This window comes from Arvicola amphibius, chromosome X (assembly GCF_903992535.2).
Source record: "Arvicola amphibius chromosome X, mArvAmp1.2, whole genome shotgun sequence".
Lineage (NCBI taxonomy): Eukaryota > Metazoa > Chordata > Mammalia > Rodentia > Cricetidae > Arvicola > Arvicola amphibius.
Genome location: NC_052065.1, coordinates 87,514,104 through 87,522,771, shown reverse-complemented (window position 1 = coordinate 87,522,771; position 8,668 = coordinate 87,514,104). Strand labels below are relative to the sequence as shown.

Sequence of the window (8,668 nt, the reverse complement as noted above, 5' to 3'; positions counted from 1 at the left end):
TGGTCTTAACAGACATCTATAGAACATTCCACCCAAATAGGAAAGAATATACCTTCTTCTCTGCGGCTCATGGAACCTTTTCGAAAATTGACCATATACTTGGTAACAAAGCAAACTTCCACAGTTACAAAAAAATATTAGTAACCACCTGTGTCTTATCGGATCACCATGGATTAAAATTAGAATTCAACAACAATGCTACCCCCAGAAAGCCCACAAACTCATGGAAACTGAACAGTCAACTACTGACCCACACCTGGGTCAAGGAAGAAATAAAGAAAGAAATTAAAGTCTTTCTTGAATTTAATGAAAACAAAGACACAACATACTCAAACCTATGGGACACAATGAAAGCAGTGCTAAGAGGAAAGTTCATAGCACTAAGTGCCCACTTAAAGAAAACGGAGAAAGCGCTCATTGGTGACTTAACAGCACACCTGAAAGCTCTGGAAAAAAAAGAAGCAGACTCACCTAGGAGAAGTAGAAGACTGGAAATAATCAAATTGAGGGCAGAAATCAACAAAATAGAAACACAGAAAACAATCCAAAGAATCAATGAAACAAGAAGCTGGTTCTTGGAGAAAATCAACAAGATTGACAAACCCTTAGCCAAACTAATCAAACGGCAGAGGGAGAACACGCAAATTAATAAGATCAGAAATGAAAAGGGGGACATAACCACAGACACAGAGGAAATTCAGAGAATCATTAGATCTTACTACAAAAGCCTGTATGCCACAAAATTGGAAAATGTAAAAGAAATGGACAGTTTTTTAGATAAATACCATATACCAAAGTTAAACCAGGACCAGGTAAATGCTCTAAATCGTCCTGTAAGTCGCGAAGAATTAGAAACGGTTATCAGAAACCTCCCTACCAAAAAGAGCCCAGGACCAGATGGTTTCAATGCGGAATTCTACCAGAACTTCCAAGAAGACCTAATACCTATACTCCTTAAGGTATTTCATAATATAGAAACGCAAGAGTCACTGCCAAATTCCTTCTATGAAGCTACAGTTACCCTGATACCTAAACCACACAAAGACTCAACCAAGAAAGAGAATTACAGGCCAATCTCACTCATGAACATTGATGCAAAAATTCTCAATAAAATACTGGCAAACCGAATCCAAGAACACATTAGAAAAATTATCCATTACGATCAAGTAGGCTTCATCCCAGAGATGCAGGGCTGGTTCAACATACGAAAATCTATCAATGTAATCCATCATATAAATAAACTGAAGGAAAAAAACCATATGGTCATCTCATTAGATGCTGAAAAAGCATTTGACAAAATTCAGCACCCTTTTATGATAAAGGTCTTGGAGAGATTAGGGATACAAGGGTCATTCCTAAATATAATAAAAGCTATTTACAGCAAGCCGACAGCTAACATCAAATTAAACGGAGAGAAACTCAAGGCTATCCCACTAAATTCAGGAACACGACAAGGCTGTCCACTCTCTCCTTATCTCTTCAATATAGTGCTTGAAGTTCTAGCAATAGCAATAAGACAACATAAGGGAATCAAGGGGATTCAATTTGGAAAGGAAGAAGTTAAACTTTCATTATTTGCAGATGATATGATAGTATACATAAGCGACCCCAAAAACTCCACCAAAGAACTCCTACAGCTGATAAACTCCTTCAGTAACGTGGCAGGTTACAAGATCAACTCCAAAAAATCAGTCGCCCTTTTATACACAAAGGATAAGGAAGCAGAGAGGGAAATCAGAGTAGTATCACCTTTCACAATAGCCACAAATAGCATAAGATATCTGGGAGTATCTCTAACCAAGGAAGTGAAGGATTTATTTGACAAGAACTTTAAGTCTTTGAAGAAAGAAATTGAAGAGGATACCAGAAAATGGAAGGATCTCCCCTGCTCGTGGATTGGGAGGATCAACATAGTAAAAATGGCAATTCTTCCAAAAGCAATCTATAGATTCAATGCAATCCCAATCAAGGTCCCATTAAAATTCTTCACAGAGATTGAGAGGACAATAATCAACTTTATATGGAAAAACAAGAAACCCAGGATAGCCAAAAAAATCTTATACAATAAAGGTTCTTCTGGAGGCATTACCATCCCTGACTTCAAACTCTATTACAAAGCTACAGTATTAAAAACAGCTTGGTATTGGCATAAAAACAGAGAAGTTGACCAATGGAATCGTATAGAAGACCCGGATCTTAAACCACAAACCTATGAACACCTGATTTTTGATAAAGGAGCCAAAAGTACACAATGGAAGAAAGAGGGCATCTTCAACAAATGGTGCTGGCATAACTGGATGTCAACCTGTAGAAGAATGAAAGTAGATCCATATCTATCACCATGCACAAAACTCAAGTCCAAATGGATTAAAGACCTCAATATTAATTTGAACACATTGAGCTTGATAGAGGAGAAAGTGGGAAGTACTCTACAACAAATGGGCACAGGGAACCGTTTCCTACGCATAACCCCAGCTGCACAGACTTTAAGGGCAACATTGAATAAATGGGACCTCCTGAAGTTGAGCAGCTTCTGTAAAGCAAAGGACATTGTCACTAAGACACAAAGGCAGCCTACTGACTGGGAAAAGATCTTCACCAACCCTGCAACTGACAAAGGTCTGATCTCTAAAATATATAAGGAACTCAAGAGACTAGATGGCAAAATGCCAATTAACCCAATTAAAAAATGGGGTGCTGAACTGAACAGAGAATTCTCAACAGAAGAAGTTCGAATGGCCAAAAGACACTTAAGGTCATGCTCAACCTCCCTAGCTATCAAGGAAATGCAAATCAAAACAACTTTGAGAGATCATCTTACACCTGTCAGATTGGCTAAAATCCAAAACACCAATAATAACCTTTGCTGGAGAGGTTGTGGGGTAAGGGGTACACTCATCCATTGCTGGTGGGAATGCAAACTTGTGCAACCACTTTGGAAAGCAGTGTGGCGGTTTCTCAGGAAATTCGGGTTCAACCTACCCCAGGACCCAGCAATTCCACTCTTGGGAATCTACCCAAGAGATGCCCAATCATACAACAAAAGCATATGCTCATCTATCTTCATAGCAGCATTATTTGTAATAGCCAGATCCTGGAAACAACCTAGATGCCCTTCAGTGGAAGAATGGATGAAGAAACTGTGGAATATATACATGCTAGAATACTACTCAGCGGTAAAAAACAATGACATCTTGAATTTTGCAGGCAAATGGATGGAAATAGAAAACACTATTCTGAGTGAGGTAACCCAGACCCATAAAGATGAACATGGGATGTACTCACTCATAGTCGGTTTCTAGCCATAATTAAAGGACATCGAGCCTATAAATTTGGGGTCCTTGAGAAGATAATAAGAAGGTGAACTCCCAAAAAAAGATATAGTAATCATCCTGGATATTGGAGGTAGACACGATCGCCAGGCAAAATTGGGAAGTTGAGGGTTGGGCAAGACTGGGCCAAGGGAAGATGGGGAGAGAAAAGTGTGAAGGGGAGAACGGGGGGAGCTCGGAGGAATGGGGTGCTTGGGATATAGGAAGGGTGGATATGGGAGCAGGGAAGCATATATCTTAATTTAAGGAGCTACCTGAGGGTTTTCAAGAGACTTGACCCTAGAGGGGTTCCCAGGTTTCCAGGGAGACGCCCCCAGTTAGTTCCTTGGGCAGCTGAGGAGAGGGAGCCTGAAAAGGCCAGTTCCTATAGCCATACTGATGAATTTCTTGCATATCACCATAGAACCTCCACCTGACGATAGATGAAGAAAATGACAGAGCCCCACATTGGAGCACCGGACTGAGCTCCCAAGGTCCTGATGAGGAGCAGAAGGAGAGAGAACATGAGAAACAAAATCAGGACCGTGAGAGAACCTCCATCTGGCGACAGATGGGGAAGGTGACTGAGCCCCACATTGGCGCACTGGACTGAGCTCCCAAGGTCCTGATGAGGAGCAGAAGGAGCGAGAACATGAGGGAGAAAGTCAGGAATGAGAGGGGTGTGTTCACTCATGGAGACGGTGGGACAGAGCTAATGGGAGATCACCAACTCCAGTTGGAATGGGACTGATGGATCATGCGACCAAACCCGTCTCTCTGAATGTGGCCAACAGCGGGGGCTGACTGAGAAGCAAAGGACAATGGCTCTGGGCTCTGATTCTTCTGCATGGACGGACTCTGTGGGAACCTTCTCAGCTTGGTCGATCACCTTCCTGGACCTGGGGGGAGTTGGGAGGACCTTGGTCTTAGCATAGAGTGGGGAACCCTGATGGCTCCTTGGCCTTGAGAGGGAGGGAGGGGAGGTATGGGTGGAGGGGAGGGGAGGGAAGGGGGAGAAGGAAGGGAGGGAGGGGAGAGGAGGAGGGAAGGAGATGGAAATTTTTAAATATAAAAAAAATAAACCATGAGAAAAAAAATAAAAAAAGGACAAATAAATGACTCTTTCCTCCCTGGTCACCCCTGAATATATGATCAAAGCCTTTTGTTGAGCAAACAAGGGAGTTCCGCTTTCCCTGCTGTTCTCAGTTTTGCAGGAGACTGCTTGTCTGCCTCTGCCACGCCCTCCTCACTAGGATGACCACCTCCCCCTGCCATCACCATCAATCCTCACCTAGCAACTGCCTTGGTGCCACACTTGCCCTGAAGCCGGCATGAGCCCTGGCTGCTCACCCTGCAGTCTCGCTCCCCTCACCCATGTCAGACTGTGATAGAACGCTCACAATGCTACTACAGGTGCCTTCCTTCGCCGGGCTGCTGCTCCTGTGCCCTGCTCACGTCGATGGACTATGGATCCTACCAGCATCTACAGAAAGGACAGGTGGCTGGCTGGCAGAGTGGCAGGCTGAGCTGGGCCAGGCAAAGCTGGAAATGATGGCGAAGCTCTCCTGGGGCACAAAGCTGGGAGTCCTAGCCGAGCCGGTATACAAAACTGAAGGTAAGCGGAAGGTGGGGGCAGCAATGACAGACAGGAAGCAAATGATCTGGGCCAATAGCCTCCCTGAAGGGATGTCGGCCCGCCCAGAAAGCTGAACTTATGACTTTGGTATAAGCTCTATGATGGCAGAGAAAGAAGATAGCCATCATACATTGACCAGGACTGAGACAGCCAATGTAATGGCTAAGAAGATCATAAAAATCTCCCCGAGGTTTGGGATGCCCAAGGTAATCATGTCCGATAATAGCCCTGCCTCTGTTGCCCAGGTGAATCACTGGGGATCAATTGGAAATTGTGCTTACCAACTCCAAAGCTCAGGTCAGATAGATAGGATAAATAAAATTCTAAAAAAAATTTTACAAATTAACATAATTGGCCCTGGAGACTGGCAAAAAAATGACTGGACAGACCTCCCTCCCCCTGTCCTGTTCTGGGTTCAAAACACCTGGGACCACATGAATTAACCCCTATTGAGATCCTGTATGGAGGTCCTCCTCCAGCCATAACTTTCTTTGATTCTGATATTGCTGATTATGCCACCTCCCCTACCCTACAGGCCCTCCAGTTGGTGCAGCAAGAAATCTAAAAGCCCCTGACAGCTGCCTACCAGGACTCAGATCAGTCTCCTGTCGTCCCTCACCCCTACAAGATAGGCAACAGCGTTTGGGGTCTGGAGACATCAGACAAAGACTTTTAAACTGCGATGGAGAGGACCCCATACCATGCTCCTAACAAGCCCACGGCCTTAAAGGTGGACGGAATTGCTGCCTGGATCCACACATTGCACGTCAAAGCAGCCCAGACGGAATACCTCATCGACAATCCAGATCCAGGATCACCATGGAGGCTCCAGCGCACCCCAAACCCGCTAAAGATAAGACTTGTCAGGGCTTAATATTGATCACAACCCTGGCCCTCCTTGCCCTAGATGCCAGGGTCTCGGGGAGCCCTCACATACCCAAACAACTTACTTGGCAAATGTTCTCCCAGTCGGGGGACATGGTCTGGTCTCTCACTGGCCTTCACCCTCCAGGGGCCTGGTGGCCCAATCTTAGCCCTGATTTTTGCCAGCTGGCTGCGGCACTTGAGACATGGGACATAGCTGCTTTTAAACATGATCAGCTAACATTTAATATGGAACCAACCTCAGGAGGCGATGGGATAGAAGGTTGTTCCAATCTTATTAGGCGATGTCTTCTTGCTCCACTTGATTTTTATGTCTGCCCCGGGATGGGAGAAATCAGGCTACTGCCCACCGATGTGGAGGCCCTGGGGAATATTTTTGTGCTGCCTGGGGATGCGAAACCACAGGTGATGCGTATTGGAACCCATCCTCCTCCTGGGATAAGATTATAGTCTGCCGTGGATGGAAAAAGCCCCCCCTTGAAAAAATACTAAAAACAGGGGACTGCAGGCATGGAACACGTGAATGGTCCTGCACCTCGGGATACTGTTTACCCCTTAACATTTCTTTTATTCCCCAAGGGAAGCAGGATTGTCAAAGCTGGATAAAGGGACATACGTGGGGCCTGTGATGATATATGGGAGGAGAAAATAGAGGATTAATCTTTAAGATATAGCTAAAAATAGATCAAAATTATGCCCATGTAAGACATAACCCCATCCTACCCGAGAAGAAGGGACTCCTCCGGGTTGGACCCAGGAAGCGGCTATCAAAACTACCCAAGCCGCCCCGAAGCCAGGTGCGGCTTGATAAGGCTTGGCAGCTGCAGGCTGAGGGCTATAGCATTGCACTCGATGGGTACAAATCCAGCTTCTGGAATATGATGGTCCCTGATCTCTCTTTCTTGCCTGCTGACACTGGCAAATGCCCACGATGAGGAATATCATCCTATTATCCCCCCCAAAATACCCAAGCCCCCCTGAGCCACAGCAATGCCCCCTGCTGTCTTTATAATTAATATAGAAGAGACCACCTTGCCTCTTAATGTTGGGAAGAGATTGTACGATCTGATAGAGGGAGCATACTCGGCCATTAACTCCACTCAGCCGGAGTTAACATAAGCCTGCTGGCTCTGCCTGGCCCCTAGTCCCCCTTATTATAAAGGAATAGCCATAACTGGAAGTACAACTTATGCTAACAGCGTCCCAGAGGTCTGCAAGCATCAGAACATATACAAGTTAACCCTCCCTCAAATAGAAGGACAAGGAACATTCTTAGGAACTGTGCCCCAAGCCTATCAGCCTTTTTGTAGCCGGACACTGATACTCCCCAAGGGAAACTATTACCTGCTCCCCCTCCCGGACATGGTGGGCTTGTAATTCGGGCCTAACCCCGTGTGTGTCAACCCAGGTTTTTGACCAAATTGCAGACTATTGTATACTGGCACAGATACTGCCCCACGTTATCTATCATGCCCCTGAGACTGTTATGGACTTTTATGAAGGCAGTTCCCGCTCCAAAAGGGAACACATTACGTTGACCTTGGCTATGCTGCTGGGGGTAGGAGGGGTTGCTCCAGGAATAGGAACAGGGGCTACTGTACTGATACAAGGTAACAAGCTGGCCTACCTTCAGGAGATCATTAGTGCAGATCTGCAGGCCCTTGAAAACTCCATCTCCCTGTTAGAAAACTCTCTTACCTCCCTGTCTGAAGTGGTTCTACAAAACAGGAGGTGACTAGATCTGCTATTCCTTAAAGAAGGGGGCTTATGTGCGGCCCTTAAAGAAAAACATTATTTCAATGCAGACCATTCTGGAGTCATCCGGGATTCCATGGCTAAGCTTAGGGAGCGTCTCAAACAGAGACACAGAGAATATGAAACACAACAGGGCTGGTTTGAAGGATGGTTTTATAGATCTCCTTGGTTGACCACTTTAATCTCCACAGTTATGGGACCCCTTATAATTTAGCTTTTGATTCTGCCCTTTGGACCTTGTATCCTTAAATAGGCTAGTTCAGTTCATGAAAGACAGATTATCTGTAATACAGACTATGGTTCTGGCCCTGCAGTACCCGATGCTTAATCAAGCAGATTCCGAGACTAACCCGACCAGGGAGCAAGAGCGATGGGTTTAAGGATTTAATCCCTATCCAAAAAAAGGGAGGAATGAAGAGTCCAAGAAATAAATATGGATTCCAAAAAATGAGGAAGGAATATATATATTTGCAAGTCTGGGAGAATGAGAACAGACCATCAGCAGCTTTACCAGCAGATCAAGTATCATTCACTCACAGGGAGCTGTTTTCTCAGATGTTTGGGAAACTTAGATTATTTTATGACTGGCTGTTTCATTTACAAGACCAGAACTCCCCCCTATAAATTGAGAATGGTGTCCTGGCCAGTAGTGATAAATGACAGACATGAACTGAGCTAACCTTTAGGAGACAGAGATAGGTGACCTTTTGGGTCAGATACTGTCTCCGTTATGGACAACTGGCACCACAGCAGGATATTTTATGGGTTACATCTGGTCAAAAGATTAGCTGACCGGACTAAGCCCCTAGGACACCTTAACATAGCTGTCAAATTGATGAAGTATGCCTTGTGAGAAAACCTGGGAACAGACAAATGGGACTGTCCCCAAGATGACCCAAGCCCCCACCAATAGAATTACTGTTACTATGTCCCCCATGTAACCTGTAAACCTATAAAAGCTGAATAAAAAGTCGGATGGGTGTGATCCGTTGGCGAGACCTACTGATACACCCAAAGACGCCTGTGTAATCAATAAAGAAACCTTTTGTTAATTGCATCTGTTGGTTCGGGTTATTGAGTT

General features: G+C 44.9%; 1 pseudogene; it reads left to right on the top strand.

The window, feature by feature from the left end:
* Window positions 1-6,822: 6,822 nt before the first annotated feature.
* Window positions 6,823-7,967, top strand: LOC121677026 (annotated as a pseudogene).
* The last annotated feature ends 701 nt before the right edge of the window (window positions 7,968-8,668 follow it).